Source organism: Scyliorhinus canicula, chromosome 11 (genome assembly GCF_902713615.1).
Source record: "Scyliorhinus canicula chromosome 11, sScyCan1.1, whole genome shotgun sequence".
In the NCBI taxonomy this organism is placed as follows: domain Eukaryota; kingdom Metazoa; phylum Chordata; class Chondrichthyes; order Carcharhiniformes; family Scyliorhinidae; genus Scyliorhinus; species Scyliorhinus canicula.
Window position 1 is genome coordinate 160,586,172 of NC_052156.1, and position 20,961 is coordinate 160,607,132.

A 20,961-nucleotide genomic window follows, 5' to 3' on the forward strand; every position below is an offset into this window, starting at 1 on the left:
GCCTTCTTCTGCACTGTAGGTATTCTATGATTCTATGATTTGTTCTTTTACCACGTCCAATGAAATTCAGAACCTATTTAAAATGGAAAGAGTAAGGTTCATTATTTTTCTCTGTGCATTTTGTTTCAACAAGAACAAATAGCATGGTTCTCACTGTTTTAAAACTGACAATCATAAGAAATAAAAGAACATCCAAGCTCGAGAGAAATGCCTGCAAATTATTTTGGTGCAGAGATTTTTAAAGAGGAGATTTAATGCGCTTTTCACAATCATTTTGTTTTTAAATTTAGAGTACACAATTCATGTTTTTCCAATTAAGGGACAATTTAGAGTGGCCAATCCACCTAGCCTGCACATCTTTGGGTTGTGGGGGTGAAACCCGCGTAAAGACGGGGAGGATGTGTAAACTCCACACGGGCAGTGAGCCAGGGCCGGGATCGAACCTGGGACCATTACGCCGTGAGGCAGCTTTTCACCGTCATGAAGAAGTCTGATTGAGGGAAGAGGGAAGGAGTGACATACAATCATCGATTTAAGATGGTCATCAAATATAAGAAAGGGTGGAGAAGCTTTGTGACTTCACAAGCTGTTGAAGTATGGAATGTTTTGCCCCAATCTGTGTTTAACGCATTGAACAATACTTCTCTTAAAGGAAAATTGGATTACCCTGTTACGATCTCCATCTAGACTGATCAACCTGAAAATGAAATTAAAATTCCCAGTGGCCTACTCAAAGGATGGCATGACAATATTTCATGTTTTAAGATTTTCACTGTAAAATACAAACTAAAAGCGACGTGGACTAAATATTACTTAATCAGCAAGTAATGCAATTAACTACAGAAAAAGTGGCCCGCTTAATTTCCCAACATGATTAAAAATCCCACGCCACATTTATATGTTACACTGCACTCTCCATTGAATTGTAGCCTTTACAGGAACCAGTCCTGAATTATTCCCAATTCCCAACAGGCTCACTGTTTCTTGTTTTGCTGAGTCTGTCAAAATTTGTTTCCCTCTCTCTTCTAAGAATCCCTGAACTGATATCCCGCATATAGCACATCTGTGCAAAAGACAACGTTGAAGCATTCGCAAGCCAAAAGTGCCACGTGGATGATCCATCTCAGTCTCCTCCGGAAGTCCCCAGCATTACCGGTGTCAGTCTTCAGCCAATTCAATTCACCCCGCCTGATGGCAAGAAATGGCTGAAGACACTGGGTACTGCAAGGCTATGGGCCCTGAGAATATTCCGGCAATAATGCTGAAGACCTGTGCTCCAGAACTTGCCGCACCCCAAGCTAAGCTGTTCCAGTACAGCTACAACATTGGCATCTAGCCAGCATTGTGGAAAATTACCCAGGTATTTTCCTGCACACAAAAAGCAGCACAAATCCAACCCGGACAATTACCACCCTATCAGTCTACTCTCAATCATCAGTAAAGTGATGGTAGGCATCATTAACAGTGCTATCAAGCGGCACTCAAAAACCTGCTCACTGATACTCAATTTGGTTCAGCCAGCTACTAAGCTTATTCCAACCTTGGTTCAAACATGAACAAAATAGTTGAACTCCAGAGGTGAGGTGAGAGTGACTGCCCTTGACATCAAGGCAGAATTTGATCATGTATGGCATCAAGGAGCCCGAGCAAAACTGGAGTCAATGGGAACCTGGGGGAATACTCTCCATTGGTTGGAGTCATACCTGACACAAAGGAAGATAGTTGTGGTGGTTGGAGGTCAATCATCTCAGCTCCAGGACATCACTGTAGGGGTTCCTCAGGGTAGTGTCCTAGGCCCAACCATTTCAGCTCCTACATCAATTACCTTTCTGCAACACAAGGTCGGATGTGGAGATGTTTGCCAATAATTGCACAATGTCCAGCACTATTTGCAACTCCTTAGACACTGAAGCAGTGCACGTGCAAATCCAATAAGACCTGGACAATATGGGCTGACCAGTGGCAAGTAACATTTGCGCCATACAAGTGCCGGCAATGACCATCTTCAATAACAGCGAATCAAACAATTGCCCTTTGACATTCAATGCCAACATCCTGGGGTTTACCATTGACCACAAATTGAACATGCATTTATGCAATTCATCTAGACCACTGTCTGTGGTAGTTAGTTCCACTTTCTAACCTCTCCCTGGGAAAAGAGATTTCTCTTGAATTCACTATTAATTAATGGTGATCTTATATTTATGGCTCGTAGTTCTGGCCGACCTGTAGGTGTAAGTATGTTATATATGTCTCCCTTATCACTATGGCTACAAGAACAAGTCAGAGAACAGGAATCCTGCAGTGAATAACTCACCTTCTGGCTCCCCACGCCTGTCACCACCTACAAGGCACAATTCAGGGGTGTGATGGAATACTCTCCACTTGCCTGGGTGAGTGCAGCTCCAACGACACTCACGAAACTCGACACCATCAAGTCAAAGCAGCCTGCTTGATTGGCACCCCTTCCACAAACATTCATTCCCTCCACCACCGACACACAGTAACAACTGTGTGTACTATCTATAAGACGCACTGCAGGAACTTGCCAAGGTTCCTTAAGCAACACCTTCCAAACCCACAATCACTACCATCTAGAAGGACAAAAGTAGCAGATATCTGGGAATCCCACCACCTGGAGCATCCCTTCCAAGTCACTCACCATCCTGACTTGGAAATATAACATCATTCCTTCATTGTCGCTGGGTTAAAATCCTGGAACTCCCTCCCGCATAGCACAGAGGGTGTACCTACGCCATATGGACTGCAGCGGTTCAAGAACGCAGCTCACCACCACATTCACAAGGACAATTAGGGTTGGGCAACAGATGCTGGTCCAGCCTATATCCCATAAAAAATGAATCAAAAGCAGAGAGATCCACTCTGACATCTCCTTTGCCCAGTGGTTATAGCTGTCCCTATTGTCAAAGATATTAAGAGTTGAAATGAAAAAAAATTGTTTTCATTTTAAGGTGAATTGGGGCTTGTTTACTTTTGGTTTGGTTTTGTATGCCTTTGCGTGTTTACAAATCATGCTTGAACTTTTATCCCAGCTGAGAGGATTTTAGAAGCAAGAAAGCCATGAGGATGCGATGGAGAAAATTGCCAAGGGTGGAGAAATGCCCCAAAAGGAAATTTGTTGGATTTTATTTTTTAGGAAACAGTAAATGTGAGAGAAGCGGATTCCTCAGCCAGTCTGTTGTGTTTAACCGGAGAACCCAGATCCGTATGGTGAGAGAGGAAAAGAGGGAGTTCTAGAGAATTGGGTAGGAACAAATAAGTCTGTAAAGAGAGAAGCCCAGCCTCAGAATAGACATATATTGAGTCGTTATTTCTTGTGTTTGTTTTGATCAAGTTTGCATAGTAAAGGTTCTTTTGGTGTTTCAATTTTATCTTGGTATCCTGCCATTTATTGCCTTACCTTTGGCACCTCCATACAGGACATTTTTTGAATGATTATGGTCGATCAATCCAGATCAGTGATGTGTTGGGTACTCTGGATCCGTGGAGACTGCGTCTACCTCAGCAGTAACACATACAGGCTACCAACACTTGAAGTAGTACAACACTATTTTATTAAGCTAGAAACTGTTGAACATACTTTCACTGTGGTCGACACTATGTTAGATTAAACTAGAGAGCTATGCCTATCCTAACCAGTCTATGCACTCAGCACATGGTGAAGATCTGTGCTACAAGCTGTGAGCTCTGTCCTTCTGAGAGGCTGCATCCCGAATGAGCGGGAAAACTGATGCCCTCTGTCTTTATAGTGAGTGTGCTCTAACTGGTGATTGGCTGCGGTGTTGTGTGTGTTGATTGGTCTTTCTGTGTGTCAATCAGTGTGTGTGTCTGCACCATGATATACTGGTGCATATAATGACAATCAGGACAATTAGAAACATAGAAAATAGGAGCAGGAGTATGCCATTTAGCCCTTCAAGCCTGCACCACTATTCAATACGATGATGACTGATCCTCTATCTCAACACTCTCCACATTTCATGGAGACCTGGATCAATGTCATGGCGGATTTTATTAAGCTAGAGAAGGTCAAATTCGTCCTGAGAGGATCGGTGCAAGGGTTCTTTAGGCGGTGGCAACCTTTCCTCGACTTTCTGGCTCAATGATAGGGTACTGGGACAGTAGCAGCAGCAACCAGGGGGGGGGGGGGGGGGGGGGGGGGGACGATGACTATGTTTGTTTATTTTATTTAAATTTGATTTATTTAATTTTAATTTATGGTTAAGTTCTCTTGTTGGGGTGGGGGGGGGGTGGGGGGATGGGATACATGTGTTGTTACGGTTTGGGGGGAGTTGCGGGTGTTATGGGGCAGTTTGTTGCATATTATTACTTGTTATATTTTTATATTTTCTGTAAAAAATTCCAATAAAAATTTTTTTTTTTAAAAAACACTCTCCACATTTCCCTGACACCTTTAGAGCATGGAGATATATCTATTTTGTTCTTAAATATATTTAGTGACTTGGCCTCCACAGCCTTCCGTAGTCGAGAATCCCACAGATACATCATCCTCTGAGTGAAGAAATTTCTCCTCATCTCATTCCGAAATGGCTTACCCTCCAGCCGGGGATCACCATCCCTGCACCCAGCCTGTCCAGCCATTTTAGAATTCTACACAATCTAATTACGTTTGTCCCATTCTTCCAAATTCCAGTGACTACAGGCCCAGTTAACCCAATCTCTCCTCGTCCGCCAATCCTGCCATCCCAGGCCTCAGTGTGATAAACCGTTGCTGCACCCCCTTTATGGTAAGTACATCCTTTCTTATATGAGATGACCAAAACTGCACAAAATATTCCAGGTATGGTCTCACCCAGTCCCTGTACCGTTGCAGTAGAACATTTCTTCTCCAGTCCATAAGTCCTCTTGCAATGAAGGCCAACCTGCAATTTGCCTTCCCGATTGCTTGCTCTACCTGCATGCTTGCTTTCAGTGACTGGTGTATGAGGAGATCCAGGTCCCTTTTTCTATCAACAATTCTCAATCTACCACTTTTTAAATAATACTTTGCCATTCCATAATTTATCCACATTATGAATGGCCTCCTTCTGCACTGTATGTATGTATGTATACTGCATCTGCCATACATTTGCCCGCCCAATCCACTTGCCTAAATCTCCTTGAAACTTTGTAAAATCCTCTTCGCCATTTATATTCCCACCAAGTTTTGTGTCATCAGCAAATTTGGAAACATTACAGTTGATTTCCTCATCCAAATCATTTATGTATATTATGAATAGTTGGATCCCAAGCACTGATCCCTGTGGGACTCCACTCGTCACTGCCTGTCACTTCGAAAAAGACTACTTCCTGCTCTATGTTTTCTTTCTGCGAACCAATTCTCAATTCATGCCAATATATTATCCCCAATCCCATGCACTTTAATTTTGCACAATAACCTCTTATTTGAGACTTCATCAAAAACTTTGTGAAAACCCAAATGCATCACAATCACAGGTTCAACCTTATCTAGTCTATTATATCTATAATATCTTCAGAAAACTCCAGTACGTTCGTCAAACATGATTTTCTTTTCACAAAACCATGTTGACTTTGTCTAATCCCAATGATATTTTCAAAGTGTCCTGTTCGAGCATCCTTTGCAATCGACTCTAGCATTTTTCCAACTGCTGATGTTAGACTAACCGTTCTATAATTCCCTGTATTTTTCCTCCCTCCATTTTTAAACAGTAGGATTATGTTTACCACCCTCCAATCTGCCAGAATTGGTCCAGAATTGACAGACTTTTGGAAGATGACAATCCACATATCCATTATTCCATGGTCACCTCTTTTAGTACCCTGGGATGCAGATCACCAGACCTTGGGAATTTATTGGCTTTCACTCCCATTAATATCTCGAGCACTATTTTGCTAGTAATGCTAATTTCCTTCAATTCCTTCTTCTCACTGGACCCTTGATTCCTTCGCATTTCGGAAAAGTAATTTCTGTCTTCCTCCGTGAAGACAGAACTAAAGTAGTTGTTTAATTTCTCTGTCTGCTCCCTGTTCTCTATTATAACTTCTCTTGTTTCAGATGGTAAGGGACCTACATGTGTCTGCTCTAATCCTTTTTTTAAAATATACTTATAGAAACTTTTACAGTCCGTTTTTATGTTACTTGCAAGTTTACTCTCGTTCTCTATTTTCCCCTCTTAATCAATCTCTTTATCCTCTTTTGCCAAACACTGTACTTCTCCCAATCCTCAGGATTGCCCCCTTTTCTAGAAACTTTTTATGACTCCTCTTTGGATCTAACGTTAATTTATTTTGTATGCCATGGTTGGGCCCCTTACCGTGCAATAAGTTTGTCCAGTATTCTCATTGCTGGGATCATAACACGGCATGGACTCGTCAGAGATCATTACATAAAGTGAGGGCTCTTGCAGGATTTCAAATCCACAGGCAAATGCAAGTGTTAGTATTTGCTGTCTTTAAGGTTGATAAGATTTCCGCAGTGAATTTTACTATGCTCATGCAAAGGCAGAATAGCTTTTGCAATTGCTATCACATTTCGGGAGAGGGAAGATTTATTCCTGAATGATTTGCAACAATTAACCAAGGGTATGCTAATTACATTAGCAGAAAGGCTGACCTTAGAGTTAAAAGCAGGGGCAAAGAAAATGCAGGCATAATATAGCACAGTATTTGGAATTGGAAGAAGTTAATCAAATGGCAATTCAGTTGAATTTGCTAAATTCAGTTGTAGATGAAGCACCTTGAGATAGAAAGGAAATGAAAAAGATTGAACTTGAAAAAGACAAAAAAAAGAGAAATCAAAAATGATCCATCCATCATCTATCTATCCACCTATTTCCACCTATCTCCCTACATATCCACCACAACTACAAGTTTACAATTGCATACAATGATCTAATAATCTTTATTATTGTCACAAGTAGGCTTACATTAACACTGCAAACAGCCCCGAGTCGCCACACTCCGGCGCCTGTTCGGGTACACAGAGGGAGAATTCCGAATGTCCAATTCACCTAACGAGCACCTCTTTCGGGACTTATGGGAAGAAACTGGAGCACCTGGAGGACCCATGCAGACACAGGGAGAGCGTGCAGACTCCGCACAGACAGTGACCCAAGCTGGGAATCAAACCCATGTCCATGGTGCTGTGAAGCAATAGTGCTAACCACTGTGCTACCAGATGAGGAGGTACCTGAAAGCAGAAGAAAATTTCAGACCATTGTGTAGGTTTTAATTATTAAATGTAGCATTTATTAAAATAGATGAAAAAGTAATGAAACACTTAAAAACAGACAAACACCTTTACAACATGAACAGTACTTCTACATGATGTGGAGATGCCGGCGTTGGACTGGGGTGAGCACAGTAAGAAGTCTTACAACACCAGGTTAAAGTCCAACAGGTTTGTTTCAAACACGAGCTTTCGGAGCGCAGCTCCTTCCTCAGGTGAGGAATTCCTCACCTGAGGAAGGAGCTGCGCTCCGAAAGCTCGTGTTTGAAACAAACCTGTTGGACTTTAACCTGGTGTTGTAAGACTTCTTACAGTACGTCTACAAACAGTTTCTAAAACATTTTGGCTTAAGTAAACGCAGAGCTAAACCCCATTTTGATGGCAACAGTCCTCATAGATTTTTTATCGATAAGAAATTCCACTAGTATTACAACAAAATGGGAAAATCTTACACAGGCTTTCCTCCTGGCTCAATCGATACAGAAAAGCCAGAACTTGTATCTAAGCCTTGAAGTCAAAAACACATTTCTCTGTCGATGGCAGCAGCTAGTATTTACAGGAATGTCTCCAGCATGCATTGTATTTTCAAGTTCTCATAGCCATGCACACTAACAGTCTTCAATTCCTCTTCAAATATGATTTTCCTTTGATCTTTCACTCTGATTTGTCTACAGTCCTTTAGAAGTTCCTTTTCACAGAATATGCAATCATTCCTGTTACATTATAGCTACACGTGTTCAAACAAAAGCAAACGTACTACTTTGCCTCACCCATTTACGATCTCCCAATTGTATATGTCCCTTCTGAAATGCAACAGTTAACATAAAGTTGCTTCCCTTATCTGCTGAATGCAAATTCCTATTCATGCTGCCCCTCTCCCCCTTCCCAGCACTCATCTTAACTCATTTACTTTCCACTTCAACCACTTGCCTTCACACTTACCCCTGAATGATGTTGCAGCTTTGCAGTCTAACTGTCACACCCATACTCACATGTGCCAGCCTGTTTCACAGTATATATAAGTGACACTGAAAAAAAATCTCACACTGAGTCAGTAAATTTGGGAGTCTGTTAAGTCTGCTCCATTCTTTGGTAACCAGTTGTGATTGCTGGCACTTGGGTTTCGTTGAACTTGACCCAGGCCCTCCATCCTCATGGCAACGAGGTGGCATAGGTTCATTGTCGGGCAGAACTAGTTGGAGATCACATACCCCTCTGCATGACTTCACTTGACCTTGTATTAAAGAGCCAGGTAACAGCATCTTGCACATGGAACAAGTATTTGAATCAGGGTAAGGCAAACAAGGCTATGGAGGAATAGAGAGCAGTGAGATTAATTTATGGCTGTTCTAGCAGAGAGCTATCATATGTATGACGGACCGAATAGTTTCCTTCTGTGCTGCACACCTCCACAATTCTATTTATTAAAACATCAAGGAGTTCTTTAATCACAATTATGGGAAACAGTTACCGTTGTGTGGGAAAATGTGGGAAAAAGCCCATGGCATGGCACAGTGGATAGCATAGCTGCCTCACGGCGCCGAGGTCCCAGATTCAATCCCAGCTCTGGATCACTGTCCATGTGGAGTTTGCACATTCTCCCAGTGTTGCCATGGGTTTCGCCCCCATAACCCAAAGATGTGCAGGGTAGGTGGATTGGCCACACTAAATTGTAAAAAAATAATTGGGTACTCTAAATTCTTTTTTTTAAAGATCCCATGGCATTATTTGGCCTGTGTCCTGGCCAATAATTATCCTGCAATCACCATCTAAACAAATAATGGTAATTGTAGGGGCTTACTATGCACAAACTGTGTTTCCTGTACTCCAGTAGTGACTCTACATGTCATAAAGTATTTTGTTGTTTGTAAAGCACTTTGGGACATCCGGTTGTCATGGAAAGTGCGATATGAATGCAATTTTTTATTTATTGCTGAAAGAAAGAGACATTGTGTCAAAGCTTTTTGTCTTGCACTTATCAGGACCACTCATAAGAAACACCAACTTTAAAGGGAACAATAGTGTACACTGCAAGAAAAGAGAGTGCTGATCGGTTGGCACATTGACTCTGATTGGTTGAGGCATTGCCATGGAGAGTGCAGCAGGGAACAGTTAACAGCCAACTTTCTGTTCAACTTCAAACAAGACAGGTCGATAGTGATTGGTCAAGAAATGTTCCCAGCTCCCCCTCCTCGCCTCGAGGATTAAAATCCAGGCTCTCAACAGGTCAAGAGAGACATCCCTGCATGGATAAATGAATAAGTTACATTTTAATTCCACCAAATTTGCAACATTAATTCAGCCTGGAACTGCTCGACAGTAAAAAGAACCCAATCACCTCAACTAGGAAAAACAACTTCTGATTGCTGTGTCTTCTTCTTTATTGCATAGAATTACATTGTGTTTGCAACATAGAAACATGCCCAACAGGCCTATATACCATTGTTTATGCTCCACACTGATCTCATCCCACCTTAATTCATCTCAGCCAATCAACATTTAATTTATTCTTTTATCTTTCATATGATTCTCTCTCATATAATTATAACCTAACCTGCACATCCCTGGACACGAAGAGATCATGGCCAATTCACCTAACCTGCACATCTTTGGACTGTGGGTGGAAACTGGAGCACCCGGAGGAAACCCGCGCAGACATGGGGAAGATGTACAAACCCCACACAGACAGTGACCCAAAGTCGGAATTGAACCCGGGTCCCTGGCGCTGTGAGGCATCAATGCTAACCACTGTGCCACCGTGCCATCCCAAGTCACGATGGCATGTGACTTGCAAGGGAACATGCGGGTGGTTCTAAGTTGTAAGCTTGTAAGGTGCCGTTGCAGGAATTTTGGCAAGTTGTTAAGAAGGCACGCGCTGCTGCCACTGTGCGCCAGTGATGGAGGGAATGAATGTTTAAGGTGGTGAATGGGGTGTTGATTAAGTGGACTGCTTTGTCCTGGACGGTGTCGAGCTTCTTGAGCGTTGTTGGAGCTGCTTTCCTCCAGGCAAGTGGAATGTATTCCATCACACTCCTGACTTGTACCTTGTGGGCAGTCTTTGGGGAGTCAGGAGTGGGTGACCCACCACAGAATCTTTAGACTCTGACCTGATCCTGTAGCCACAGTATATGGCTGAACCAGTTAAGCTTCTGGTTAATGATAACCCTCAGGATGTCAAGGGCGGGAGATACAGTGATGGTCAACTAATGTTGCTGGGAGATGGTTGGATTCTCTCTTGTTGGAGATGGTCATTGTCTGACATTTTTGTGGCACAAATGTTGCTTGAGCCTCAGAGTTTTAAGTCTTCAATTATTTTAATTTCTATTATTTGTGGGTACTATGATGTCCACTGCAATAAGCTGTTAAATGCCAGATATCATTGAATATCAAGGTGTAATTTGGAAAGATATTTTGACTAATCATTGAGGCAACAATGGCAGAGGCTTCGAGAGAGATTTTAACACAAATATGGGGAGATCTGGTGAGAAGGCCTCAGATACTCAATTTGATCATGGCTGATCTGTATCTTAACTCCATTCACCTGCCTTGTTCCCATAGCCCTCAATAACCCAGCCTAACAAAACCAAGCAATCTCAGTTTTGAAATTTGTGATGACCTCCAGTCTTAACATCTTCTTGTGGGACAGAGGTCCAAATTTCCATTACCCTTTGTGTAAAGAACTCCTTCCGAACATCACCCTCAATGGCCATGGTCTATTTTGAAGGTTCTGAAATCCACACCAGAGGATATAGTTGCACTCTATCTAGCCTAATAATTCCTTTGGCAAATCTAAATGCTTCAGTTTAGATCACCCTTTAATCTTTCATTCTTGTGGGATTAGTCCTTTTTTTCATAAAATTAGTGTACCCAATTCATTTTTTCCCAATTAAGGAGCAATTTAGCATGTTCAATCCACCTATCCTGCACATCTTTGGGTTGTGAGGGCGAAACCCACGCAAACACGGGGAGAATGTGCAAAGTGGGATTACAGACTTAATCTGTACAACCAGTCTTCATTAGTTAACCCTTTCCCGGTGCATCTACTGCGCCCTTCCAAGACCAATAAAACCTTCCTGGTGCCCAGAGCTGAACGCATTACTTGAGATGGGGTCGGACCAGACATTTCTCCCTCACCAGACCACGGTGACAGGATGCTGGGAAAAATAAATCTTACCAGAGAGACAGAGGCCAGCAGGCAGTGTTTGCGGATGTGTTTGGCGATTGCCTGAGTTTGGACTAGACAGACCTGCTCTCATGTCTGTCGTGATCTCTGTATATCAATATACATGATCAATGTATGTAAAACTAGTACAGTCAATTCAACACGAGATGTCTCACTAGCAGGTGAAATAAAAAGGACTTTCCTGCTCTTTCTGAGGGAGTGAGCTGCAGGAGAGTCAACAGACAAGACATGAATAGCTAGAGAGAGAGAAGTTATAAGTTATTTCATTATTACATTGTATAATAAGTTAGTAAGCGCAGCACGGTAGCATTGTGGATAGCACAATGGCTTCACAGCTCCGGGGTCTCAGGTTCGATTCCGGCTTGGGTCACTGTCTGTGTGGAGTCTGCACATCCTCCCCGTGTGTGCGTGGGTTTCCTCCGGGTGCTCCGGTTTCCTCCCACAGTCCAAAGATGTGCAGGTTAGGTGGATTGGCCATGATAAATTGCCCTTAGTGTCCAAAATTGCCCTTAGTGTTGGGTGGGGTTACTGGGTTATTGGAATAGGGTGGATGTGTTGAACTTGGGTAGGGTGCTCTTTCCAAGAGCCGGTGCAGACTCGATGGGCCGAATGGCCTCCTTCTGCACTGTAAATTCTATGATCTATGATAATTAGTTAGTTATCTTTGCTATATTTTACTTCTTTTACCAGTTGAGTATTAAAAAAGGACTCACAAATATTATTTATAATACTCAATAAATTAGTTAATCTTTACAAGAAGACTATTGTTCATTTCATCAACTCGGCTGGTTCAAAAGAGTAATATACTATATTACACAAGGTAATATAACAATGTCCAGACATTTTCCATTGCACGGGCAAATTAGGTGGGCTAAATAGAAGATAATCAATTCAATATCTCTCATTATAAATTAGCATCTGAAATTCAAATTACCCTGGCCTCAAGTTTTAATGTGAGAAAGGGTCAGAGAGAAAGCTCCACATTTTGGGGAGGGGCTAGCTTAGTGGCATTGTCAGTACGCTGGTAATTTAGAGAACCTCAGGAGAGGGAGGGGGACAAGAACAAGGGGGCCCCAGTGATGACCATGAAATCGTTGTCATAAAAACCCACCAGGTTCACTAATGCCCATTAGGGAAGGAAATGTGAGACCAGGTCCAGACCAATGAGGTTGACTCTCAAATACCCTCTGAAATGGAGTGCAGCTGGGGATGGGCAATAAATGCTGGCCCAAACAGCGATGCTCATTTTAATGTTCATTTATGTTTAGCTCCAAATTTGAAGCAGCTAAACAGTATCCAGTTGCATTGCTATAGACTGATACCGGGTGATAGGCTGCAAATTAAGAAATCCTAGACACCACTCTGACCTGATTTTTAAAAAAATTTAGAGTCCCCAATTCATTTTTTTTTCCAATTAAGGGGCAATTTAGTGCGGCCAATCCACCTACCCTGCATATCTTTGGTTTGTGGGGGCGAAATCCACGCAAACACGGGTTGAATGTGCAAACTCCACACGGACAGTGACCCAGAGCCGGGGTCGAACCTGGGTCCTCGGCGCCGTGAGGCATCAGGGCTAACCCACTGTGCCACTGTGCAGCCCCCCCCCTCTGACCTGATTTTAAATCACGCAAAACCTATCGACTTAAAATCGGGCCCATTAAGTCTGGAAAAGATCAATTCCGGTGGGTTTGGTGTAATAACATGATGACTCGTGAGGTTTGTAAGTGATTCAGGACAGCACGGTGGCACAGTGGTTAGCACTGCTGCCTCACGGCATTGCGGACCCAGTTTCGATCCTGGCCTCAGATCACTGTCCGTGTGGGAGTTTGTACATTCTCCCCATGTCTATGTGGGTCTCACCCCCACAACCCAAAGATGTGCAGGGTAGGTCGATTGGCCACGCTAAATTGCCCCTTAATTGGAAAGAAATATATATATATTTTTTTAAGTAAGTGATTCGAAGGTCAGGGCACTAAGGGTTAAAATGCCTCCGGTCGTCAGACTCTGCCCCCTTCTGCTTTGAGCACAGACATTCAGATGGAGCCTTCGGGGTGAAATCGGGCCCTGGCTTTTGCTGTTTTCTGCGCTGCTTTGTACAGTAATGAATACGGCACCTGCAGAGCTGTTCGTGAATATTATACTTTCAGCTCTGGCTGATGCAGGTATTGATGACAGTGAACCAGTATGCTCCTCAGAATCACCCACGTGCTTGTATTGTTTTCTCTTCTGCAGGAGCAAATTTTCTTTTATGCTATTCTGTCAGTGTTCATGATGAATTGCTCACAGGTCCAGGGGCACATTTCCACTTTTAAAGAGTCTGTATCTCTTTTGTCTCTTCAGATTTTCAAAAGTCTCAGACAATCGCTGTTACACATGGTAGCTACTTAAGTATTGCGATCACCAAAGACATTGCTATAAATATAGACCAACAAGACTGGGAGCGTTCAGTACTATCGTGGCTAGAGTGTCGTAGGGCGCTATTTTCTGGCCCTTCTCACCGGCGGTATCTGTCGTTCCCGCCGAGGGTGATCCCCTGCATCGGTTTCCCCGGCGGTGGGACGGTTGAGCCGCACGTAACGCCGTAGACGTTGATGATCCGCCACCAGAAAACACACCATCGGTGGGCCGTAAAATCTAGGCTGGCCCATCCCCCGCTCTATCTCAATAGTCCTGCACGTCTATTTCCTTCACTTGTCCATCCAATTTCCCTTTGAACTCATTACCTGTCTCCGGTTCCATCGTCCTCATGGTCAATGAGTTCCATCTCATTACCAGTCACTGTGTAAAGAAGTTCTTCATCATATCTTCCTTGAATTCCTTACTCCAAACCTGAAATCCGTGTCCCCTGAACTGTTGGAAATGAACAGCTGGAATGTAGGACGATTGACCGCATGCATTGCTAATTAGCACCAATCCACAAGCTCACAGGCCCAGGAATTTCCAATAAGCCTTTGAGCTTTATTCATTCAAGTGAGGTGGCTTTGCTGGCTAAGCCAGCATTTATTACCCATCCCTAATTGCCCATGAGAAGGTGGCGTTGAGCTGCCATAGAAGATAGAACATTACAGCGCAGTACAGGCCCTTCGGCCCTCATGTTGAGCCATTGCAGTTCCAGGTACTGTTGGGGAAGGGGTTCAGGATTTTGACCCAGCGACAGTGAAGATATATTTCCAAGTCAGGATGGTGAGTGGCTTGGAGAAGAATTTCTAGGTGGTGGCGTTCCCAGGTTTCTGTTGCCCTTGTCGTTTGACATGGTCACGGTCATGGGTTTGGGATATGCTGTCAAACGAAACCTGGTGAATTCCTGCAGTGCATCTTAATGTAAACGGTACATACTTCCGTCACTGTGCACCCTTGGTGGAGGGAGTGAACACTTGTGTGGCGGCTAATGTGCCAATCAAGCGGGGCTACTTTGTCCTGGATGCTGTTGAGCTTCCTGAGTGCCCTTGGAGCTGCACTCACCCAGGCAAGTGGAGAATATCCCATCACACTCCTGACCTGCGTCTTGTAAATGGTAAAGAGGTTTTGGGGAGTCAAGTTACTCGACGAAGGATTCCTAGCCTCTGACCTGCTCTTGTCGTCACAGTATTTATATGACTGGTCCAGTTCAGTTTCTGGTCAGCGATAACCTCCAGGATATTGATAGTGGGGGATTCAGCGATGGTCATGCCATTGAATGTCAAGGGGCAATGGTTAGATACATTCTTGTTGGAGATGGTCATTGCCCGGTTTGTGTGGCACAGATGCGCCTGCTGAAGGATTGGGAAATGGGGTGGTGTGATGTCTTATCATGATTCCATCCCCTGCTTGCACTCAGAATGCAAAGTTGCCAACAACCAACCCACCGTTAAGCAGGTGTGCCTGGGGTGTTCTTGGGGCTGCGCAGAGCTTATTGTATGTCAGGCCTCAGCCTACCTCAGTGAAATTATTGTCCGCATGAAACCTCGAGTCTGTCATTTCAGCATTCAGGGCACGTTCCTGATGGGAGGTTGGGACCCAGATCTCTGGCACCCCCCCTTCAGCCTTTCCTTCTTATTATGGGTTTCCTCTACTGCATGTTGATGGGTCAGGGGGATCTATGGCAGCAGGTCAGGGGGAATCTATGGCAGGTGGCATGTGTGGGCAACGCACCTAGATATTAAGGAGTTGTGCTTGTGGGTGCCAGGATTTCTGCAGCACAAACTTGAAGATCGGATGTTGGGAGAGTGCGAGGTGTCAGCCTGTGGATTTGGGGTTGGTTTGCAGGGGGGATCTGGTCCTCCAACCCTCGGGGGAACAGGGTGCCCCACCTCTCATCCATGGCATCAAGAAGCCTGGCCAGGTCGGCACCCCCAAAGAAGCAGGTCTGTGCCCTGTCGTCCTCGTTTGTTGGTTTGGTAGTGAGTGCTTAGGGGCCGTGTAAAAGCAGCGCCTCCTTGTTACTTTGTTACCGGCGAGCAGCAGAGACGGGTGAATCAGACAACGAGGGAGCCAAGCATGGCAAGATTCACATGCGAGGCTCATTTTTGGGACTAAGTGTGGTTGAATACAGGCCGTGATCTCACCAATGCACCCTGCCAAACCCTCCCAAAAAGACGCTGGCTGGTTGAATCGCACTCTATTTCTGCTTCTGCGTTCAGCTGATTTGCAGATTAAAACATTTTTTTTTTTTTTTTTTATAAATTTAGAATATCCAATTAATTTTTTTCAATTAAGGGGCAATTTGACGTGGCCAATCCACCTAACCTGCACATCTTTGGGTTGTGGGGGTGAAACCCACGCAGACACGGGGAGAATGTGCAAACTCCACACGGACAGTGACCCAGGGCCGGGATTCGAACCTGGGTCCTCAGCGCCGCAGGCAGCAATGCTAACCACTGTGCCACCGTGCCGCCCTTAAAACATACTTTAAGCTGACTGGATGGCTGGAAGCATACACTTGAGAAAATAGATGGACCACTGAGATCTCTCAATCGACCTGTAGCTGTTAGAATGGCTTTTTCATGAAGCAGCACCTTCTGCCCACCCAACACTGCACAACATTCAGGTAGCTTTGACCCACCCCACCCACACTGGGAAAGTACATTAACACCACCAGACTTCATTGTTGTGGGATAAGAGCAATTGACTGCTGTCGGTATAACATTCCAGTTATGTGGGTGAGGCTTGTTCCGCTGAAATAAATGTCAATCCACTTAATTTCTCTTAAAAGGAAAGGCACTCAAATACGTTGCCACATAATCAGAACAGCCATTGAGTTTCCTTCGTTTTTAAAGAACAGGATAGACCATTCTGCCCATGAGATTTACCCTGTCACATTATTACCCATACCAGTTTCTTTTTAACTCACTTTCCCTGCCCTTTCTCCCCATCTTTGACTGACTACCTCCCTTTATTCACACTTTATAAATGTTGGAAGCTCACAGGCCAGTAGCTGAATTTGAAAATGTATTGTCCAGCTTAGTGGAAAGTCAACTGTATGAGTGGTTAATTAATGCATTTATTCATATTTGGGCAAAGCTCATAATGCAACCCTTGGGGGCTGAGTTTGGATTCTAGAATCAAAGAGTGATCCAGCACAGAAAGTTAGAATTCAGTCCATCCTTTAGCGGGTTTTCCAGTTCGTCCCATTGCTCTCCTCTTTCAGAGCTGTGCATATTTTTTTTTTTTTTTTTTTTTTTATAAATTTAGAATACCCAATTCATTTTTCCAATTAAGGGGCAATTTAGTGAGGCCAATCCACCTACTCTGCACATCTTTGGGTTGTGGGGGCGAAACCCACGCAAACACGGGGAGAATGTGCAAACTCCACACAGACAGTGACCCAGAGCCGGGATTCGAACCTGGGACCTCGGCGCCGTGAGGCAACAGGGCTAACCCACTGCGCCACCGTGCTGCCCCAGAGCTGTGCATATTGACTTATTTCAAATATTAATCAAATGAAAGAAAAATATGAAATAGTGTACGGTGCCAGCCGCACCTTTCAAGGTGACCCCCCCAACGATTTTCAGGGAAGTACTTACTGTGGTTATTGGCCAACGTGTGCAGTCGCTATTGTGCAGGCAAATGCAAACCCATCTACATGCCGCCAGATGGCCTAATCAGTCTCCTATTGCTGATATTCTTGTAACGTCAGTCTTTTCCTGGTTGAACTGGAATGGAAATAATTCACCAATTTCGGAACAGAATGCAGAAAATGGAAAGAAAATGAAAAATCAAGCTATTGGCTGTTGGCCTATCTGTTGTGAGGAGGAATCATTCCTATTCTTGATCTGGGTCTTCAGAAGAGATGCCATTGGCTTGCCTGGTCAGTGTGCTGACAGAGAATCTTGGGCTGGATTCGACGGTACGCCTGCCGCATGTTTCATGGCCGCGCGCCGTTCGCTGGCGGCAGAATTCTATCTTCCCGCCGCTTGTCGATGGGATTTCCCACTGTAACCACCCCACGCCACCAGGAACCCCGTGGGTGGGGAAACGCCAGGTAGGGGTGCGCTGCCGGTAGGGAAATTGAATCACTGCGATAGGAGAATTCCGGCCCTTATTTTTAATTCCTCAAGCAGCGCCCATTGCAATTCGTGTTCAGCGCAAGGTGAGGGTTAACAGGTACAGGTAAGTATGAAGCTGAGCCGGAAGCCTGAACTGGGTCACTTTGCTCAGTTTAGAGTTGACTTTCTCTGTTCTACCTAAAACCTGATCACCTGCTGACAAAAACTGGGAGCTCGTCCAGGCTATCCCATTCACCTGCTGAACTTGACAGAAATTCATTCATTGGACCAGTCCCAACTATGTTTGATTGGCTCGGCACAGTTTGGAAAAGAAAACAAAGTATCAACGTGGAAACAAAAGTGAGAATGATATGGGTGCAGATGACATTAAACTGCGTTATTGTTCACGGTAGGTATACTTTTCTCGTGTTGCACAAGGGCTACATTATACCCACCTTTACTGCCATGACCTGATGGCATATTAGCAGCTAATGTGGCAAACATCACCATGCCCTTGAAACGCTGACATCTTGTGATTGGAGCCAAAAAAGGAGCAATAGGTGAGTGCTTTTCTAATGTTACAACTTGTAACTTTCAGAATTGTAGGTAAAAAAGAAGTATTTTAAACAAATTGTGGGCAAGGATAGACAATATTGTCTCACGCGCTTTGCAATTATATGACCTGGTGCAGAATTCCCCGACCCACCGCAGGGTCGGGGAATCGCCCAGGGCCTTCGTAAATCCTGCCCCCGCCGTGGCCGGAATTCTCCGCCACCCGGGAATTGGCGGGGGTGGGAATCACGCCGCGCTGGTTGGCGGGCCCCCCCGCGGCGTTTCTCCGGCCCGCGATGGGCCGATGTCCCACGGCTGTCAGACATCTCCCGCCGATGTGGTTTAAATCACCTCTGGTGGCGGCGGGAGCAGGCGGCGCGAGCGGGCCCCGGGGTCCTGGGGGGGGGGGGGGCACGGAGCGATCGGACCCGGGGGGTGCCCCCACGGTGGCCTGGCCCGCAATCGGGGCCCACCGATCGGCGGGCGGGCCTGTGCCGTGGGCACACTCTTTTTCTTCCGCCTCCACCATGGCAGAGGCGGAAGAGACCCTCCCCTAACGCGCATGTGCCGGGGTGACGTCAGCGGCCGCTGACGATCTGGCGCATGCGCGGCCTCACGCAGGCCGGCGAAGGCCTTTCGGCCAGCCATTCGCGCTGGCTGACGGGGCGGAAAGGCCGTTCGCGGTGGCCAGTGGGGAGCCAAAGGCCGCTCGCGCCGGTCGGCGGGACGCCAACCCCTCCGGCGCGGGCCTAGCCCCTAAAGATGCAAAGAATTCCGCACCTTTGGGGAGGCTCGACGCCAGAGTGGTTGGCGCCACTCCGGTACGCCAAGACCCCTGGCCCTGCCGGGTAGGGGAGAATACCGCCCCTGGACTGAGAAAGCAGCTTTGGTGCGTTTTTCCAAAAATAAGCTTTGCCGGGCCGAGAGACAAAAGCAAATGCAAAAACAAAAGAGTTTTCAACAGTCTAATAATAATAATGATCTTTATTGTCACGGGCAGCATGGTAGCACAGTGGTTAGCACTATGGCATCACAGCTCCAGGGTCCCAGGTTCGATTCTCGGCTTGGGTCACTGTGCGGAGTCTGCACGTTCTCTCCGTGTCTGCGTGGGTTTCCTCCGGGTGCTCCAGTTTCCAGAGTCCCGAAAGACGTGCTGTTGTATAATTTGGACATTCTGAATTTCCGCTCTCCGTACCTGAACAGACGACGGAATGCAGGGGCTGGTTTAGCACAGTGGGCTAAACAGCTGGCTTGTAGAACAATGCCAGAAGCACAGGTTCAATTCCCGTACTGGCCTCCCTGAACAGACGCCGGAATGTAGCGACTAGGGAATTTCACAGTAACTTCATTGATGTCTACTTGTGAAAATAAGCGATTATTATTATTATTATGTGGAAACTAGGGGCTTTTCACAGTTACGTCATTGCAGTGTGAATGTTAGCCTACTTGTGACAATAAAGATTATTATAAAGATTTTTATTGTAAATAGGCTTACACTAACACTGCAATGAAGTTACTGTGAAAAGCCCCTAGTCGCCACATTCCGACGCCTGTTCGAGCACACTGAGGGAGATTCAGAATGTCCAATTCACCTAACAAGCACGGCTTTCAGGACTTCTGGGAGGAAACGTGAGCACCCGGAGGAAACCCACGCAGACACGGGGAGAATGTGCAGACTCCCCACAGACAGTGACCCAAACCAGGGATTCCTGGGCAGGTGCAAATCATGGTTTAAACAAAGGCCGCAGGCTATAGTTGGGTGTTGTGCTTTTAAAAGGAACTTTATCGGACAAAATGGCTTTTCAACTTAAAAACTAACCCCATTCTCCAGGAAAAGGTATAAAAGATTGAACATGGAAGAAGATCCTGCTATTGTCGGAAGGAGATCTCAGAGAGAGAGGGAGAGAGAAAGAAAGAGCCCAACTGATCATCGGGAGAAGAATCTACAGGCACAGGATCCGACTATTTCGATTGTACGACCGCACTTAACAGGATATTTGACCTAGTTATTGGTCAAGGTCTTTACTTGCTGGATGTGAAGTAACATGGATATCAATGAAGTGGCGACCTGATGGAAGTAAAGGAAATAAAGTAATTATATTTTTTAATGGCTATTTTATTTTCTCTTCATTTTCAAACCAGTTAAATCTGTGGTCATTATCTGTAATCATTTTAATTTTCTTGTAGCCATTTGAAATCTGTGTCGATGTTAAATCTGTAATCATGGGTCAAATAAACTGAGCTCACCAAGCATAACAACCTTTTGAATGAGTCGGTTTGTTCTCTTGTAATTCACAGGTCAGAAGAATTATAAGTGTAGGGTACTTCATAAAAGGTTTCTCCAACAGAGCACTATAGCCGGCGATGGATTTTATGTTTTGAACAGGGCAAGGGAGATGGAACAGAAAGAGCATTTTCCGCTTGCTCACACCCCAGCCTTCTTAGATTGTCAAATCAAACGTTGGTTGACTAACATTTAGGAAACAGAGATCATTGTACCAGAAGGTTTAAAATGACAGTGGGAAAGGACT

At 44.9% G+C, this 20,961-nt stretch overlaps 1 long non-coding RNA gene across 1 annotated transcript; it reads left to right on the forward strand.

The window, feature by feature from the left end:
* Positions 1–18,181: 18,181 nt before the first annotated feature.
* LOC119973682 lies at positions 18,182–20,691 on the forward strand. Its single transcript, XR_005462370.1, has 2 exons — positions 18,182–18,438; positions 20,262–20,691. It is a non-coding gene; the product is annotated as an uncharacterized LOC119973682 (long non-coding RNA).
* Positions 20,692–20,961: the final 270 nt, after the last annotated feature.